This window comes from Blennius ocellaris (assembly GCF_963422515.1).
Source record: "Blennius ocellaris genome assembly, chromosome: 7".
Classification (NCBI taxonomy): Eukaryota; Metazoa; Chordata; class Actinopteri; order Blenniiformes; family Blenniidae; genus Blennius; species Blennius ocellaris.
In genome coordinates this window covers 27,809,187-27,826,716 of record NC_137656.1, presented here as the reverse complement: position 1 = coordinate 27,826,716, position 17,530 = coordinate 27,809,187, and the positions used below count along the sequence as shown (strand labels likewise).

At 44.8% G+C, this 17,530-nt stretch overlaps 1 protein-coding gene across 4 annotated transcripts in view; it reads left to right on the top strand.

Annotated features, from left to right (window-relative positions):
• The first annotated feature begins 1,335 nt into the window (after nt 1-1,335).
• Nucleotides 1,336-17,530, top strand: part of ddr2l (discoidin domain receptor family, member 2, like) — a 104,871-nt gene continuing 88,676 nt past the window's right edge. For all 4 annotated transcript variants that reach the window (XM_080499062.1, XM_080499061.1, XM_080499063.1 and 1 more), the window contains exon 1: nt 1,336-1,531. The gene's annotated coding sequence lies outside the window, so the exon portion shown is untranslated. The remainder of the gene's footprint in view (nt 1,532-17,530) is intronic.

The following is a 17,530-nucleotide window of genomic DNA, read 5'->3' as shown; positions in this document are numbered from 1 at the left end:
ATGTATGTATGTATGTATGTATGTATCAGTGGCGGCTACTGGTCTTTCAAGGAGGGGAAGCTCATTTTCGGCCTACATCAGGAAATGCATCAGTTTATTTATATGTAAAAATGTATTTATTTAAAAAAATAAACGGTAAAACAAAACTAAAAGTATGTGCACAATTATTTTTAGATTATCTCTCTCTCACACACACACACACACACACACACACACACACACACACACACACACACACACACACACACACACACACACACACACACACACACACACACACACACACACACACACACACACACACACACACACACACACTTCTTTATTTATATATATAAGAGTCTCCAAACACAAACAGCTACAGTTTCCACAAACACCAAAAATAGACATTGATTACCTGGAGGCTTTATCACCTCCACCTTGCCCTAGCTCCACCTACTGGGCAAATATAAACTCTAAACACAAATGGCCAGTCAACAGGATGGCACATACAAACAGAAGTAAACAATAAAACCAGATGAAACATACAATGGCTCCTCCAAGTAACACAATTTTCTAGGTTAAACCAGCCTCAGCAGCTCTATTGCGACAGTAACATGACTTTCAAGCAGGAGCATAAATTAGCAAGTAAGCAATAAAACAAAATGAAAACAAAACAACAATAACAACAAAAGCAAACAAAACAAAACAAAGACATGATTTTGATCATTTAAAGAATAATAGCAGAAAACAAGAAAAATAACCCCGACCAGGAAGAGCGAAGGTCCAGCTGGGTCCGGCTGGAGGAGCTCAGCCCCCCTGCCTTAATGACCAGTTGCCCCTGCAAATTACCTATCATATATCACAAATCTGAGTATTGTATTATTATTCTATGATTCTATTAGTTTAACCCACTAGGAACATTACAATTCTCCAAACCATGTGTCCAGTATCATACCTATATTTATGACATGAAATAAAACCAGATGAAGATCATTTTGGTATTCAGTGAGTTATGACTGATTAAATCACTCTAGTATCAACAAGCAATGATTGATTAAATCAGTCAGTATTCAGTGAGTTATGATTGATTAAAGTCGCTGACACTTCATTTCTCCTGCCAAACAGATCACACAGACCGGAGCGAGCGACCGGACAAAGATGGCGGCGCCACCGTTCGGCCGCATCAACAGGTGGCGCTCGTTGCGGCGTCTACGGGTTTGACGACCGGACCAAGATGGCTGCTGTAATTCCTAACCCCCCCTCCCTCCTCCTCCTCCTCCTCTTCGGAAACGGGATGTGATGTAAATACACAAAAACTTTTTGTCCCAGTGGAAAGCTCGGCTCATTCGTAGTGTGACTCGGTAACTTTCACACTCGGTACCGTTCAGCGGCCTGCAAGAAGCGGAAAACAAGGACCTTCGCTGTTTTGTTTCGCCACGATCCTCTGGAACTCGTCCGTCCCGCTTCAAACCGCACACACACAGAGACAGAGACAGAGACAGAGACAGAGAGAAGACCACTGGTGGATCAGGAGGAGACCTGCAGACAGGTAAAGCTTCACTCACCTGATACTGGGAAAGTATATCACGAGACGGGATCAGGGGCCGAGCGGGGAGCACCGCAGCGCGAGGCCTGCTGCTTCTCAACATCTGTATGAAGGCTGCAGAGACGGCTGGACGATCCGTTACTCGAGGCAGTTTGTCGCAGGAACGCGGGTCCTCCGGGCTGCGGCTCCTGCTCTCATGTTCGAGGACAAAGAGCCGTGGAGGTGAAACTTTTTAAAAGAAGTGTTTTGAAAGCTCCGCTGGACGATCAGCTCACTGGTCATAGAGGGAATCTTGTCTACCATATTGCACAATAATACAACTTTGCAGAGAATAGCCGCAGACCTTTTGCCACGTTCTTAACTTCCTAATGAACTTCTGGCTCATGTTTTGTTCATATTCAACTCAATAATACAAACAAAACTAGGGAAGAACTGATCCATGTTTTTTAATTTCAAATCCAATCTCAATACCCAAATTTGAATATCTGCCGATACTGATATTATTCCGATACCATAGCTGTGTTTGCTTTAATATTATTATTATTATTAACAATATAGTTGATTTTATATGAGGCAGTAATAAACTCCTATGTACAGTAAAGTAATAAATGTAGGAATGTTTGCATTTATTCTCTCTACAGACAACTTGAGGTTAGTATGAGGTGAGAAAAGGAAGCAGTACAAAGTATTTTAGTTCCATGTGGACAATGTGGGGGTCTGCGTGATGTCATTGTCTCATAATAAGCTAGTTCTAGCTTTAAAACCTCGAATCACTGTATTAATTCCTAGAGAATATCTTTCGCAAAGCAGCACAAACTGCAGTGTTTCCAACTCCAATGCAACACAAATGATTGGGACTATTTTCAGTAAGTTTAGCGCAGAGTATGACGCAGCTTCGGCTGCTACAGCGTGGAGGAGCTGCTGATTTGATGCTGCGATCATCAAAACGTTTTTGCAAACATCCACGTTGATGTTTGCTTTACGGTGTTTTGAGCGTAAAATACGTTAAAACAACGGACATGTCATGAAAAGTTGGTTAGCTGCAATGCTAACTTCCCTAGCAGAGCAGCCGGCAGGTAACAGTAAAGCAGACGAGGCTTGATGGACCTGAAATCTCCACAAGTTGGATTGGAAATGTCTAATTTTGCACAAGTCTCATGGACTGGCCATCGGAAATGTGTACTTGTCCGTAGAAATATGTATTGGTCTCGGACTGGCGATGAGATCGACCCCTGCATTGGTCAGCCTGGAGTGCAGCCATGGAGATCAGAGTTACGTGATGCACCTAAATGCATCATCCGTTGGCAGGAATCTCTTCTACCATAAAAAAAAAGCCATAAATTAGCGTCATTTTTTTAAGCCGCTGGGTTTAAAGTGTGTGAAACAAGTAGCAGCTGACAGTTCAGACATTATAATTTTAAAACGTCTGGCTGCGGAGCGTCCACCTCGCTGTACAACGACTTTACAAACATTCACGTCGATACTTTGCAGTGTTTTGAGCGTAAAATCCATCCAGCGACATTTAGTCATGAAAAGTCAGATAGTACGGATAGCGCTACTTCCCTAGCATGCTAAGCTGGCTGCAAACTGTGGAAAGGATTTCCGGACTCATTACTCCGTGTCTCATTGAGACCCGCCTCCCTTCAGGAAATCCAGTCCACATTTTGAAGTGAGCAGAGCAAAGCAGCGGAACAGAGACACACGTGGAATAATTTCAGCAACAATAAAGCAGATGAAGCTTCGTGGATCAGAAACCTCCACAGGTTGGATCGGAAATTTCAGATCCGTGAATTACGTTCATATCGGAACCCGATACCAGTACTGGATCAAATCAACCCCATCCCTAAACAAAACATTTGCTCATTTCATTCTATGTTTTCATGCACACGGAAATGTTTTTCTATCAGGAGGTAAAGAAGCTAATTTCATTCTATGTTTTGAGATCAAGGTTCACACGCCAAAGGTTTGAGACTCCTGCATTATCTACCGCAGATCACAAGTACCTTTAAAAAGTATTCTAGAACAGCCTTTCTTTGTCTCGTTGGGTGTTTCTCTTCAGTTAGTGGGAGGGATGTGGTCCAGCCTGGGCCAGGACCTTTCTCGTGTGAAGCTCTACCTGGATGTTTCTGGCCAGTTTTAATCTCATTATTGGACAAACAGCAACAATGATGGAGAGATCGTTGACACCACAGCGTAGCATTAGCATCTGAATCAAATGTGAACTGTCTGTGAATATGCATGCTGAAGAACCACGGTAGTTTGTACCGACTTCATCTTGAAGAGCAACGCACTGACAGACAGTATTTCACTGATTTTTCCCTGATTTTCCCCACAAAAAACCACAAAGGGAAAATCTTTTATTGTGTTTGATTTTATTATTTTATATTTTGAATCTCAAGGAATCTGTAAAGAGAGCATCGTTTTGAAATGGCTTCATGTTTTTCACGTCAGTAAAAAATGTGTAATGAGACATTGAAGGACACAGGTGGAGCAGTCAGTATTGATGACTAGCTTTGCTGTTCTGACGCTATCAGAAGTTGCAGAATAGAGGAGAGGCTCACGGAGACGACATGGCACAGGCCTGGCCTAGGTCCAGCTCATGGAGCTCAAACTTCTAGCACAACCACAGCTGCAGGAATCCACTCTACCTGCTTCACCTGAGCTGCTCCGATCAGCCGCATTGATCACTGTCTGAACAAGTTTTAATCAGCTGAAAAGTAAACACTCCAGTTGAGGAAGTGCATGTTTAATTGTGTTGGCGTTGTGACGAGGTTTGGACAGTTCTGGATGTTGAGGAGTGTTCAGGTCAGTTCCGGTTAACATTGGAAACATGAACACGGGCTCCGACTCTCCCTTGAAGTGACGGAGACTCTGGAGAGTGTGAGGGAGGCGCTGACCTACTGACTCTTTGCTCTGAGGTGCATTAAGGATTATGTCCAGGTTATTTTCAGGCTCAGCTCAGATTACAAGGACAAATTCAGCTGACTGCAAAGATTCAAACCTTTAAAGTCTCCTTCGAGTCAGACCTTCTCAGTATTTTTTTATTAGGGCCTGACCAATAGGGATTCTTTGGGGGTCGATGCCGACCCCAATTAGATTTTTACATTTATTAATTAACAAAATATACAAAGACAAAATACCTGGCTTGAATATTATTCCAAACACTTGTTAGAAAGGTAGAAATTGAAGGGAGAACATTTACTATTTTCAAATATTTAAATCCTAAATTGTGAAGAACAGCATATAAACAATTTAAACATACACTAAAACTATGATGCGGAACAATGAAGTAAACCTGGGAAATAAAATAATGCAAAATCTATATGTATTAAGACATTTTAATGTACGTTGATTTGGGATGGGAATTGATAAGATTTTATGAATATCAATGCCATTGTCGATTCTGTTTTTCAATCCAATTCCTTATCAATTCTCCTAATGATTCCTGACTATTTTTTTGAGGAGGAAAAAAGTAGTTTTACACAGTATTCTGCACCAAAAGGAACAATTTTAGGTTTTCCAAACATGAAACATATTCAACTTGAACATACTGAATAGGTTGAAACAACACCGCCTCAATAAAATAGACTGATACAATAAATATGGAGGCACACGCACAGTCAGGAATTGGAACATGCTAAATTAATACTTAACTCTCCTTTTCTTAAAATGATATACAATTAAATAAAATGGTGCAAATACACAAGTCCTCTTTAGAAAAACAGGCATGATAGGTGACATTTTGAAAATACTGTGTATTTCAGTCACAAAATGAACATCATATGAGCATATGTGCATTTTCAGGGAGGATTCTTGAACCCTCCACACTGATGGTATCTCCAGCTGTGGAGAATAATATTTGTGCTAAATCCTGTCAAAGTGACAAAGTGTCAACCACAGAACTGGGTCTGATGAGATGGGAATGACAGGCAGGCTTCTGTACGTTCAGATTTCTATGTTTAGACGCTCCCCAGTGTTGTGGGTCTGTTGAGGGGCTAGCTGCTTGTTCCTCCTCTGCAAGCAGCTCTTCTCAGGCTGTCTTAGGGTGCGTTACGGGTGCAGTCTGAAATGAAAAGGATCATAAATGTAAGTTTTAGGTATGTGGTTTGAATTGATAGAAGCTTATCAACATATACCACATGGTCATTATAATGAACTGGGCTTTCATAGATTTTCTCCTCCTCGCCTTCCTCTTCCTCCATGCCCTCATCGCTCTGTGTGTCTTCTGGCACTGGTAGCTTGAGTAGAAACATACTGTGTGAATCCCATGCATGGAAGCATCACATTCACAATGAAAATGAGACACAGACCGTGATAGGATCGCTCCTGCTGCACTCGTCAGCCTGTCCCAGACGCCGTCATCGTTGTCCATCTTCAGTTTGAACCATGGGTCCTTCACTGGTGCCTCCTCCAGGAAATTCTAGATCTCTTTATCCTTCATTTTGGAAACAAAGAAACATGCATCTTCAAAAACCTGGGAAAAATGTGACCACTTCTGCAAGTGTATGACATGTGATGTTGACGAAGTATGAATTAATATCAGTCCTGGATGGTACCTCGTGACCAGCGGAGAGATCAGCACAGATCTTCTCCTTTACATTTCTTGCAATTGTAGAGTCCTCTGTGTTGGTGGAATAGTGACACTCCAACTTTTTTAAAGTGAGTAAGATTTGACCAGTGGTTGGATTTTTCTCACTAGAAACATGGAGAGTCGATGTGTAAAGCATACACATCAGCTGTACAAACTCCTCTTGTAGTCATCAGACTGAAACTTCTCCATTAGTCTAAAATAGCCAATAGCACACAAGTCCTATCACAGTCTTATAATCTAATGAGCTTTTTAATAATAGCTGCAAAATGTATCCCTTACTTTTCCCTTTCAACCTGCTTCTTTATCCTTGTGTCCATCATTGCTGCGGAGCTTCTGACACTAACAGAGTGATGTCACTAGTTGTGCACACGCCCAAGTTGTGTTTACATTATGGCGGATCAGAGTTTTGATGACGAAGAGGCTGAATTTAACGATATTTCATCATCATCGGGCATTTCAAATCCAGTGATTGATGAAGAAGACACAGAATGGGTCGTTCTGCCATCGGTGACCCCGTCTGGAACACGTTTGAGGAAGCAGAAGACGCTTCGTCCTCCATTCGTCCTCGTCTCCTCGCCTCAGCAGCCGGCGGTTTTCACTGCGGCTTTGAGACTTCCTGACTTTTGGCAGAACGACCCGGCTTCGTGGATCATGTAACCCATGGAATCACCGAAGATGAGTCCAGGTATTACTTGATCGTCTACTAGCCGCCCGAGCTAGCGGCTCCCGCTAACCGCTAGCCGCCCGAGCTAGCGGTTGCCGCTAGCCACTCCCGCCGCCCGTGCTCCTTTTCTCCTCTCTCGGGTCTCTTCCATGCTCAATCTTTCGTCAAGGCTCATAAAACGCCGACTATAACTTCAGAACACTGTTAAAACTTGGATATTTAAGAGGGAAACAATGCAAGCCAATGTAAACACAACAGATTGAGATCTGCACAACTCTTGACGCCACGCCCACGAAGAAGGATTCCCCCGACTTCTTTGGCTGGAGATTCAAAATTCAAATAACTTTGTTATGCGACAACAGTGGTGGGGCAGAGTCGGAGAAACCTTACAAGTAGTACCACAACTATCGTTTTTTGCAAAGTAGTGTTTTACATTTCACTGGGACTTTAAGTGAGCTGTAATGAACAATCTAAAACATCATACCACATACGTACATAAAATGAGCAGATTGAGCTGACTTACCACTGACTTACAGTGGCTTGCAAAAGTATTCATAGCCCTTGAACTTTTCCACATTTTGTCACAATACACGCCACAAACATAAATATATTTTATTGGAATTTTATGTGAAAGACCAACACAAAGTGTCACACAGTTGTGAAGTACAAAGAAAATTATACATGACTTTACATTTTGTTCACTAATAAAACACTGAAAAGTGCAGCGTGCAAAAGTATTCAGCTCCTTTTCTCTGAGTTCAACCAACTGCCTTCAGTAGTTGCCTGATGACTGCTGAATGATTGAATCTTGACCTGATGACTAAATAGAGTCCAGCTGTGTGTAATCTAATCTCAGTACACATACAGCTGTTCTGTTAAGAGAATATTGGGGAGCAAACAGGACCATGAAGTCCAAGGAATACGCCAGACAGGTCAGAGATAAAGTTGTGGAGACGTTTAAAGCAAGGTTAGGCTATAAAAAGATTTCCCAAGCTTTGAACATCTCACGGAGCACTGTTCAATCCATTATCTGGAAATGGAAAGAGTATGGCACAACTGCAAACCTACCAAGACACGGCCGTCCAGCTAAACTTCCAGGCTGAACAAGGAGAGCAGTGACAAGAGATGCAGCCAAGAGGCCCATGGTGACTCTGGACCAGGGGTCGGCAACCCGCGGCTCCGGAGCCGCATCCAGCTCTTTGGTCCCTCCACTGCGGCTCCTTGAGCCTCGGTCCCACTGCAGTTCATCCTGCAGGGACGTAAGGAGGCAAAGCGCACCCAGAGCGCAGTCCCTACAAAGAGTGGTGTAAAATGTAGGCGGGTTGTGAACGACGCAGCGATGTAACGTCATTACGCAACAATAATGGCATAAAGAACGTAGAGTTGCGGCTGCAGGTCATGACAGCGGCTCAACTGGTATCTGAAGCCTGGAGCTTCCTGTACCTTTCAGAGTAAAACTGCTGCGCAGTGGAGCGCCGACAATTCCGGAAGGTTCATTGCGGACTTGTTGAGAGTGACGGCAAATTATAGTGGATTTCACAACAACTACAGGACATTAAAGCCACACCATCACACTCATGGTTCTAACAATCCACATCTCCCACATTTATCTTCCATTTTAATAATGTGTAGCAACCCACATGGAAAGAACCTATATGAGGATATATGCACATATATGAAACCTATATGCAGCATATGTGCACATATACGCTGCATATATGCACATATACGCTGCATATATGCACATATACGCTGCATATATGCACATATATGACAATATATATGCTGCATATATGCTGCATCTATGCCTATATTAAAACATATATGTTTATATAGGTTCTTTCCATGTGGGAATAAAGGAGCTGATAGCTGCAATGCATTATGGGAGTTTCTGTTTGTGGTGTTTTAAATGTAATTATTGGGGGTTATGTTAGGTTTGTAGTGTCGGTAATAATTGTGTTGTGTTGTGTTTTTGTTGCTTAGTTCATGTAGTTTAGTTTATTAGTTGTAAGTTGTCAACCAGCAGTGAAGAAGGTTTTGTGTGTAGTGTCCTCCTGGCAAGGTCTGCTGGTGGGACTGTCAAAATAAAATGCGTGCGGCTCTCTGGGTGTTGTGTTCAGTGGAAAACGGGACCAAATGGCTCTTTGAGCATTAAAGGTTGCCAACTCCTGCTCTGGACCAACTGCAGAGATCCACAGCTCAGGTGGGGGAATCTGTCCACAGGACAACTATTGGGCTGCACTCCACAAATCTGGCCTTTATGGAAGAGTGCCAAGAAGAAAGCCATTGTTCAAAGAAAGCCATAAGAAGTCCTGTTTGCAGTTTGCCAGAAACCATGTGGGGACACAGCAAACATGTGGGAGAAGGTGCTCTGGTCACATGACACCAAAATGGAACTTTTTGGCCTCAATGCAAAACGTTCTGTGTGGCGGAAACCGAACACTGCACATCACCCTGAACTGCAGTCTGCATGCAGTAGTGTAGCACCGGCACCTTGCAGACAGTGTGCAGACACACAATGTGGAAAGCATGGAGGAGCTGATGGAGAGGAGCTGATGGAGAGGAGCTGATGGAGAGGAGCTGATGGAGAGGAGCTTCACAGAGCAGAACGGTGCTGCAGGGAAGCGACGAATATTCACATCTCAAAACTAATCTGACACCACAATGTTTGAATAACCTAATAATCGGGTCCACTGCACCAGCATCTGGTCTCACAATGGGTCTGAGGATCTCATCCCGGTACCTCATGGCAGTCAGGGTTCCTCTGGCTAGAACATGGAGGTTGTGGGCCATACAAAGACATGCTTCCCCCACTCCATTACTGACCCAGCGCCAATACTGGAGGATGTTGCTACAGCAGAACGTTCTCCATGGCTCATGATGGAGGATGTTGCTACAGCAGAACGTTCTCCATGGCTCATGATGGAGGATGTTGCTACAGCAGAACGTTCTCCATGGTGCTGGAGGATGTTGCTGCAGCAGAACGTTCTCCATGGCTCATGATGGAGGATGTTGCTACAGCAGAACGTTCTCCATGGCTCATGATGGAGGATGTTGCTACAGCAGAACGTTCTCCACGGCTCATGGGGAGATGTTGCTGCAGCAGAACGTTCTCCATGGCTCATGATGGAGGATGTTGCTACAGCAGAACGTTCTCCATGGCTCATGATGGAGGATGTTGCTACAGCAGAACGTTCTCCACGGCTCATGGGGAGATGTTGCTGCAGCAGAACGTTCTCCACGGCTCATGATGGAGGATGTTGCTACAGCAGAACGTTCTCCATGGCTCATGATGGAGGATGTTGCTACAGCAGAACGTTTTCCATGGCTCATGATGGAGGATGTTGCTACAGCAGAACGTTCTCCATGGCTCATGATGGAGGATGTTGCTGCAGCAGAACGTTCTCCATGGCTCATGATGGAGGATGTTGCTACAGCAGAACGTTCTCCATGGCTCATGATGGAGGATGTTGCTACAGCAGAACGTTCTCCATGGCTCATGATGGAGGATGTTGCTACAGCAGAACGTTCTCCACGGCTCATGCTGGAGGACGCTGCTGCAGTAGAACGTTCTCCACGGCTCATGGGGAGATGTTGCTGCAGCAGAACGTTCTCCATGGCTCATGATGGAGGATGTTGCTGCAGCAGAACGTTCTCCATGGCTCATGATGGAGGATGTTGCTGCAGCAGAACGTTCTCCATGGCTCATGCTGGAGGACGCTGCTGCAGTAGAACGTTCTCCACGGCTCATGGGGAGATGTTGCTGCAGCAGAACGTTCTCCATGGCTCATGCTAGAGGATGTTGCTGCAGCAGAACGTTCTCCATGGCTCATGATGGAGGATGTTGCTGCAGCAGAACGTTCTCCATGGCTCATGCTAGAGGATGTTGCTGCAGCAGAACGTTCTCCACGGCTCATGCTGGAGGACGCTGCTGCAGTAGAACGTTCTCCACGGCTCATGGGGGGATGTTGCTGCAGCAGAATGTTCTCCACGGCTCATGGGGGGATGTTGCTGCAGCAGAACGTTCTCCATGGTGCTGGAGGATGTTGCTGCAGCAGAACGTTCTCCACGGCTCATGGGGGGATGTTGCTGCAGCAGAACGTTCTCCACATCGTCTCCAGACTTGGTCACGTCTGTCACATGTGCTCAGTGAGAACCTTCTCATCAGTGAAGAACTCAAGGCTCCAATGGCCAATTTGACAATATTGCTGTTCTCTGGCCAATGCCAATTCCCCTACAGGATGTTGGACAGTAAGAACAGCTCCCCCTTGTGGACGAGGTTCCTCATAGCACCCTGGTGAAGTGTGTTTCTGACAGTTTTGGCAGAAACATCACAGTAGTGTCCTGCTGGAGGTCATTCTGCAGCTCTGGCAGCTCCTCCTGGTCCTTCTTGCACAGCAGCAATCCTGCTGCTGGCTTGTTGCCCTCCTACCCCCGTCCATGTCTCCTGGTGTCCTGGCCTGTCCCCTGGTATGTCCCCCATGCTCTGGACACGGTGCTGGGAGATGCAGCAAACCTTTTTACCACAGATCATTGATGTGCCATCTTGGATGAGCTGCACAACCCTGTGTTGGTTGTAGACTAGTAGGCTGTAGATTTCACACCAAGGTGATGTACTTGGAGTTACACTATGTTGTTTAGGGGTTCTCTTTAGTTTTTTGAGCAGCGTGTGTAAAAATATAAGTTGTTTACATTCACCTGGAATATATTTATAGAAGGCTCAGCAATTGCCTCACTAATTATAAAAAGTGCACAATTATTGATATGTACTCACAGCATGTCGGGATTCCATTGTTGTTTGCATCCCATTCCCAATGTCGCATACGCTCAATGAGCCTGCCCTAGGGCATAGCGCCACCTGGTGCCTGGCAGTTACTACTGAGGTGCAGAACAGAATGAAGGAGCCTATGAGCCTGAGCTCAGGGCAGCAAAAGCCAGGCTTTACAGCTTTCAATCCTTCAGACTGCAGAAGTGTAACAAAAGTCACGTGTAAAAAAAACCCGCCAATTGTGAAACTGCGGGACTCGTAACTGGTGAGTTGTCTGTGTTTTCAGCACTTGTATTCAAATGCGTAGCCTTTTAAGATTCAGGTTCACATTGACAAGTCATTTTACACATTGACAGACAGACAGACAGATTGAAGTATAGACAGACAACTCTCCATATGCATAGACAAATAGTTTTGCGACAATAATAACCCCATATCGGAAGATCATGGCCCGTCCACACCAAGAACCTGGTTCACCTAAACCAGATGTTTCTGACCTGTCATCCACACCAGGAACCTGGTTCACCTAAACCAGGTGTTTCTGACCTGTCGTCCACACCAGGAACCTGGTTCACCTAAACCAGGTGTTTCTGGCCTGTCGTCCACACCAGGAACCTGGTTCACCTAAACCAGGTGTTTCTGACCTGTCGTCCACACCAGGAACCTGGTTCACCTAAACCAGGTGTTTCTGACCTGTCGTCCACACCAAGAACCTGGTTCACCTAAACCAGATGTTTCTGACCTGTCGTCCACACCAAGAACCTGGTTCACCTAAACCAGGTGTTTCTGACCTGTCGTCCACACCAAGAACCTGGTTCACCTAAACCAGGTGTTTCTGGCCTGTCGTCCACACCAGGAACCTGGTTCACCTAAACCAGGTGTTTCTGGCCTGTCGTCCACACCAGGAACCTGGTTCACCTAAACCAGGTGTTTCTGGCCTGTCGTCCACACCAAGAACCTGGTTCACCTAAACCAGGTGTTTCTGGCCTGTCGTCCACACCAGGAACCTGGTTCACCTAAACCAGGTGTTTCTGACCTGTCGTCCACACCAGGAACCTGGTTCACCTAAACCAGGTGTTTCTGACCTGTCATTCACACCAGGAACCTGGTTCACCTAAACCAGGTGTTTCTGGCCTGTCGTCCACACCAGGAACCTGGTTCACCTAAACCAGATGTTTCTGACCTGTCGTCCACACCAAGAACCTGGTTCACCTAAACCAGGTGTTTCTGGCCTGTCGTCCACACCAGGAACCTGGTTCACCTAAACCAGGTGTTTCTGGCCTGTCGTCCACACCAAGAACCTGGTTCACCTAAACCAGGTGTTTCTGACCTGTCGTCCACACCAAGAACCTGGTTCACCTAAACCAGGTGTTTCTGACCTGTCGTCCACACCAAGAACCTGGTTCACCTAAACCAGGTGTTTCTGACCTGTCATTCACACCAGGAACCTGGTTCACCTAAACCAGGTGTTTCTGACCTGTCATTCACACCAGGAACCTGGTTCACCTAAACCAGATGTTTCTGACCTGTCGTCCACACCAAGAACCTGGTTCACCTAAACCAGGTGTTTCTGGCCTGTCGTCCACACCAGGAACCTGGTTCACCTAAACCAGGTGTTTCTGGCCTGTCGTCCACACCAAGAACCTGGTTCACCTAAACCAGGTGTTTCTGACCTGTCGTCCACACCAAGAACCTGGTTCACCTAAACCAGGTGTTTCTGACCTGTCGTCCACACCAAGAACCTGGTTCACCTAAACCAGATGTTTCTGGCCTGTCGTCCACACCAAGAACCTGGTTCACCTAAACCAGATGTTTCTGGCCTGTCGTCCACACCAAGAACCTGGTTCACCTAAACCAGATGTTTCTGGCCTGTCGTCCACACCAGGAACCTGGTTCACCTAAACCAGGTGTTTCTGGCCTGTCGTCCACACCAGGAACCTGGTTCACCTAAACCAGGTGTTTCTGGCCTGTCGTCCACACCAGGAACCTGGTTCACCTAAACCAGATGTTTCTGACCTGTCGTCCACATCAGGAACCTGGTTCACCTAAACCAGGTGTTTCTGGCCTGTCGTCCACACCAGGAACCTGGTTCACCTAAACCAGGTGTTTCTGGCCTGTCGTCCACACCAGGAACCTGGTTCACCTAAACCAGATGTTTCTGGCCTGTCGTCCACATGAGGCGGTTTTAGAAGACTGAAAACAGGTTTTTTTGAACATGGGTCCCAGAGTGGGGAAATTCTTTAACCCCAGCTCATGCCGTCCATAACAATCAGGGACGACAAGCTCCGGTGGAGCTGCAGAAGCTACTGACGCTAGCAGCAGGAGGAGCAGGGCCATAGACCTATAGAACTAGAATTATATCCAGGTTTATGCACACTAAAGTTCTATGTGCTCTGTCTTCTGCGTTTTTGGTGTGTTGCTTTGTGAGTCACAGCGCTCCTAAAGGCCTGGCAAGTGTACTACATGCCCTGAAGTTGAGCCGTGTTCATAGTGACGTGTGGACGGAGGTTTTTTGGCAAAGGCTAGGAACAAAAAGATCTTTTTTTTTCCGTCTACCTTAAAGTACTGTAAAACTACACTGTCTGAAAATAAATGAAGAAAATACAAATGATTTACTTTTAGCTAGGATGTATTGAAGAGCTGATAAGCACAGATTACTTGAAATGAGAAGGATTGAGAGCAGATTATACTGTGACTTCGTCTGTATTGCTCCTGAAAACAGAGGATTTCTCCACAGTGATATGAAAAAAGACCTATTTAACCTTATTCTCCTGAAAGATCTTACATATTTTGCGTGTAAATGGACTTTTCACATCCGGCCTGATGGACGGCACGTTGCTACAAGGTGCTCTGCCCCCGATGGCGGCGCAGATTACTGCAGCTCGCATCACTCTGCCCGCTGATTCTGAATACGGACGATTTGCTTCGATGGCTTCTAAAGCTGTTATCTGCTTCATAATGTTTATTGTCTGAAGTACTCAGTCCGTAAATAAAACATCATTTCCTGAAATGCCTGCCATTTTTTTTTTTTTTTTTCAATTGGCCATGGTGCCATGTGATTCAGCGAGGGAGGGGGGATCACAGATGTATTGAGGAGAGATCGACGTACGATTCTAGAATGCATTGAAACTGATTCATCATAATGCGTGCATAAATAATTTTTTTAAAAAAGGTTATCAACGGCTCCAGCTGCTCACCGAGCGCGGCTGACAACATCACGTTTAGGTTTCATCATAAATCGGGTTCTACTTGGTCTGTCGACACGATTCAAGGACTGGCGTGAAGCATCAAGTCTGCCCTCACTAAATATGGTGAAATAGGGTCTCAGGGCTCATGCGCCTTCACTCTACGTCATCGTAAACGAGGCATGTGAAACATTCACAGCGTATGGAATGTCACAAACACAAAGTATTAAAAATACAATCTCTTATGAACAAATTCTAAATATCACAATTAAATGGCCACATTCAAGTTGTCAAGTAATCAGGTTCTCTATAATGAGAGCAAAAAGTCGCATCCCTTGTAAAACTAAAAAAGATTTCATATTTGTACAAGTAAGCAATGACTTGTGCCATCATGTGCAAAGGCCGATATCTCTGCATAGCCTTGGAGGTAGTGTTGCTTATAAGTAAATATTAAAGGCTAAACAATGGCGCTATTTAACGTATTTGATTGATAGAGTTTAAAGTTGCCAATTGTCACCTGTAGTGCTTGGTGTTTATTTGCAATTGTTTTTTCAGTGTTCAATTGACTTTTTTTTTCATGACATTGATTATTTACAAGTGACACTACCTCCAAAGCCTTTACACAAAAGGCTTTTGCACATGGCTTGTACTAAAGTGTCAATAGAACGCTGATAAAGAATGGGAGGGGCTTGAACAGGCACCCTCAAAAAGGAGCAGCAGAAGTGGTATCCTGACCTGTTTACTCAGACTAATGTTGTTGATGTGAATCTGACTCATGGCTGCTGTTGCACTAGTGTTTACTCCAGGTTCTTGCTTAGAAACACTAGCATGTTTACCATTTGGGCTTTCAGGCAGGATCTGAGGCATGTAACAATATTTCCTCCAGAACTGGGTATTCAGTTCTGGTGGGGAGCTAGTTGCTGGTAGGCAGAGGTACTTCTTTGCCACTTTACTTAGAGCGGGAAAGTGTACCTGATGAGGCAGCACAGTGGGTGCAGTTGAAGAGGTAGCCTCACTTCCTTTGAAAAAGCTTCCCAGTGATCTATTTGGCTTCTTTACTTCTGATGATGTAGAAGGCTGAGACTCGGTGCTCTCTGCAGTACTTCCTGTGTGGACTGCAGATGCTAATTTCATCTCTTTTTTCACTTTTTCCTGAATGGCGGTGACATGGTCTGCAGTTTGTATGCTGCTTTGACTCTTGGGTCAACACAACTGGCTGTGTCCAAAAGCTCTACAGTAGTGGGATGTGAGAACTTGTCATCAAGGTACGCAAGGATGTGAGACTTGATGGCTTTAGTCAGTGCCATATCATCTTCTTCCTCTGCCAGCACCCGTGAATAGAGGATGTGTAGGACAGGCTTCACAGATGACATGGTAACATAGTCTTCATCCGACAAGGTGTCGTGAACTCCACCAATGCTTTGTTCACCGCCTCCAAGTCTGACCATTTTAGAACAAGATGCCTTGATGCCCTGTCATCAGCGAGGACCTGTAATAATAATAATAATAACAATAATAATTATTATTTATTTATTTATATTTTGCTTTTCATCTTAAATGGCAGATCAGAACAAATACAATAAAGTCTAAAATCATTACATGAGCCCAGCCACTAAATAAGACACACATTAAAATCCAAGAATCATAGCCTACTCGTGTGATGGCATTCTTCTACTCCAGGTAGAAGAATACTACCTGGAGTAGTAGGGGATCCACCTGCAAGGATCCCCATCTGGTTGGACATGCTGTTTTGAGCTTGTATCTGCCAACTAACGGCTAAAATAATCCACACGTTGACATATTCTCACATGGTGAGCTTTGACCAAGGGCTATAATTCAAGACAAAATAAAGCAATCCGACCAAAATTAAATAGGTCTGTTCACAACATAACGTGATAGAAACAATTCCAAACAGAGCAAGTCTACATCCATAGTCAAATGTATTACGCTTCCTCATGTTGTATTCTTTCATGGCAGTTATGCGTTCGTTGCACAGTAAACACACCAGTTTACTCGTCACGGCAGCGCTCGGGAGCTGGTGATTTTCTGAATCAGTGTGCGACATATTACAAATGGGCATTATATATGTGGCCCCAGATCTTGCCAATGCATGAAAAAAAATTACATTTTCGGGCCTTTACGAGAAGGAAAAATAGCTGGAGCCATTTCACTATAATTCTATAGCTAACATGTTGCTGCACTAACTCTATTATGTGGCGAAAAGACAATTTAATATTTTAATATGGCCTACATTATACAATTGAACACACAGAAACATAACAGCAGGTCACCATCCAAAGATATCCCCATTAAGATCTGCACACTTACCGATTGCCAGGTGCAGCCGGGGCCCAAAACATTGCACACGCGTCCATTCATTGAGCCGAACAGCTTTCACAATGTTGGCGCCATTGCCAGTGGTTATGGCGACGAGGTCCTCTTCCCTGAGGTCCCATGCAGACAGCTTCGCTCGAAAGCCCTGTCTGACCATCTCTCCTCTGTGATCTGATGGAAAATATGCCATCTCAAGCACTGTGGTGTGCAATTTCCATTTGTCGTCGATGTAATGCACTATCAGACTGATATATGGGTCCATGGTGCGACTGCACCAGATGTGGCTGCAAAGTGCTTAACGTATCTCAACTCAGCAGCGGCCTTTCCTCTGTCTGTTCTGTACGTGGTGGGAATCACTGTTTTTGAGAAATATTTTCACAATGGCAGTCTGTGTCTCTTGTCGACAGTTTTCACGAGGTGTATAAACCCCTTGTGCTCCACTGTGGCCATGGGAGCCATG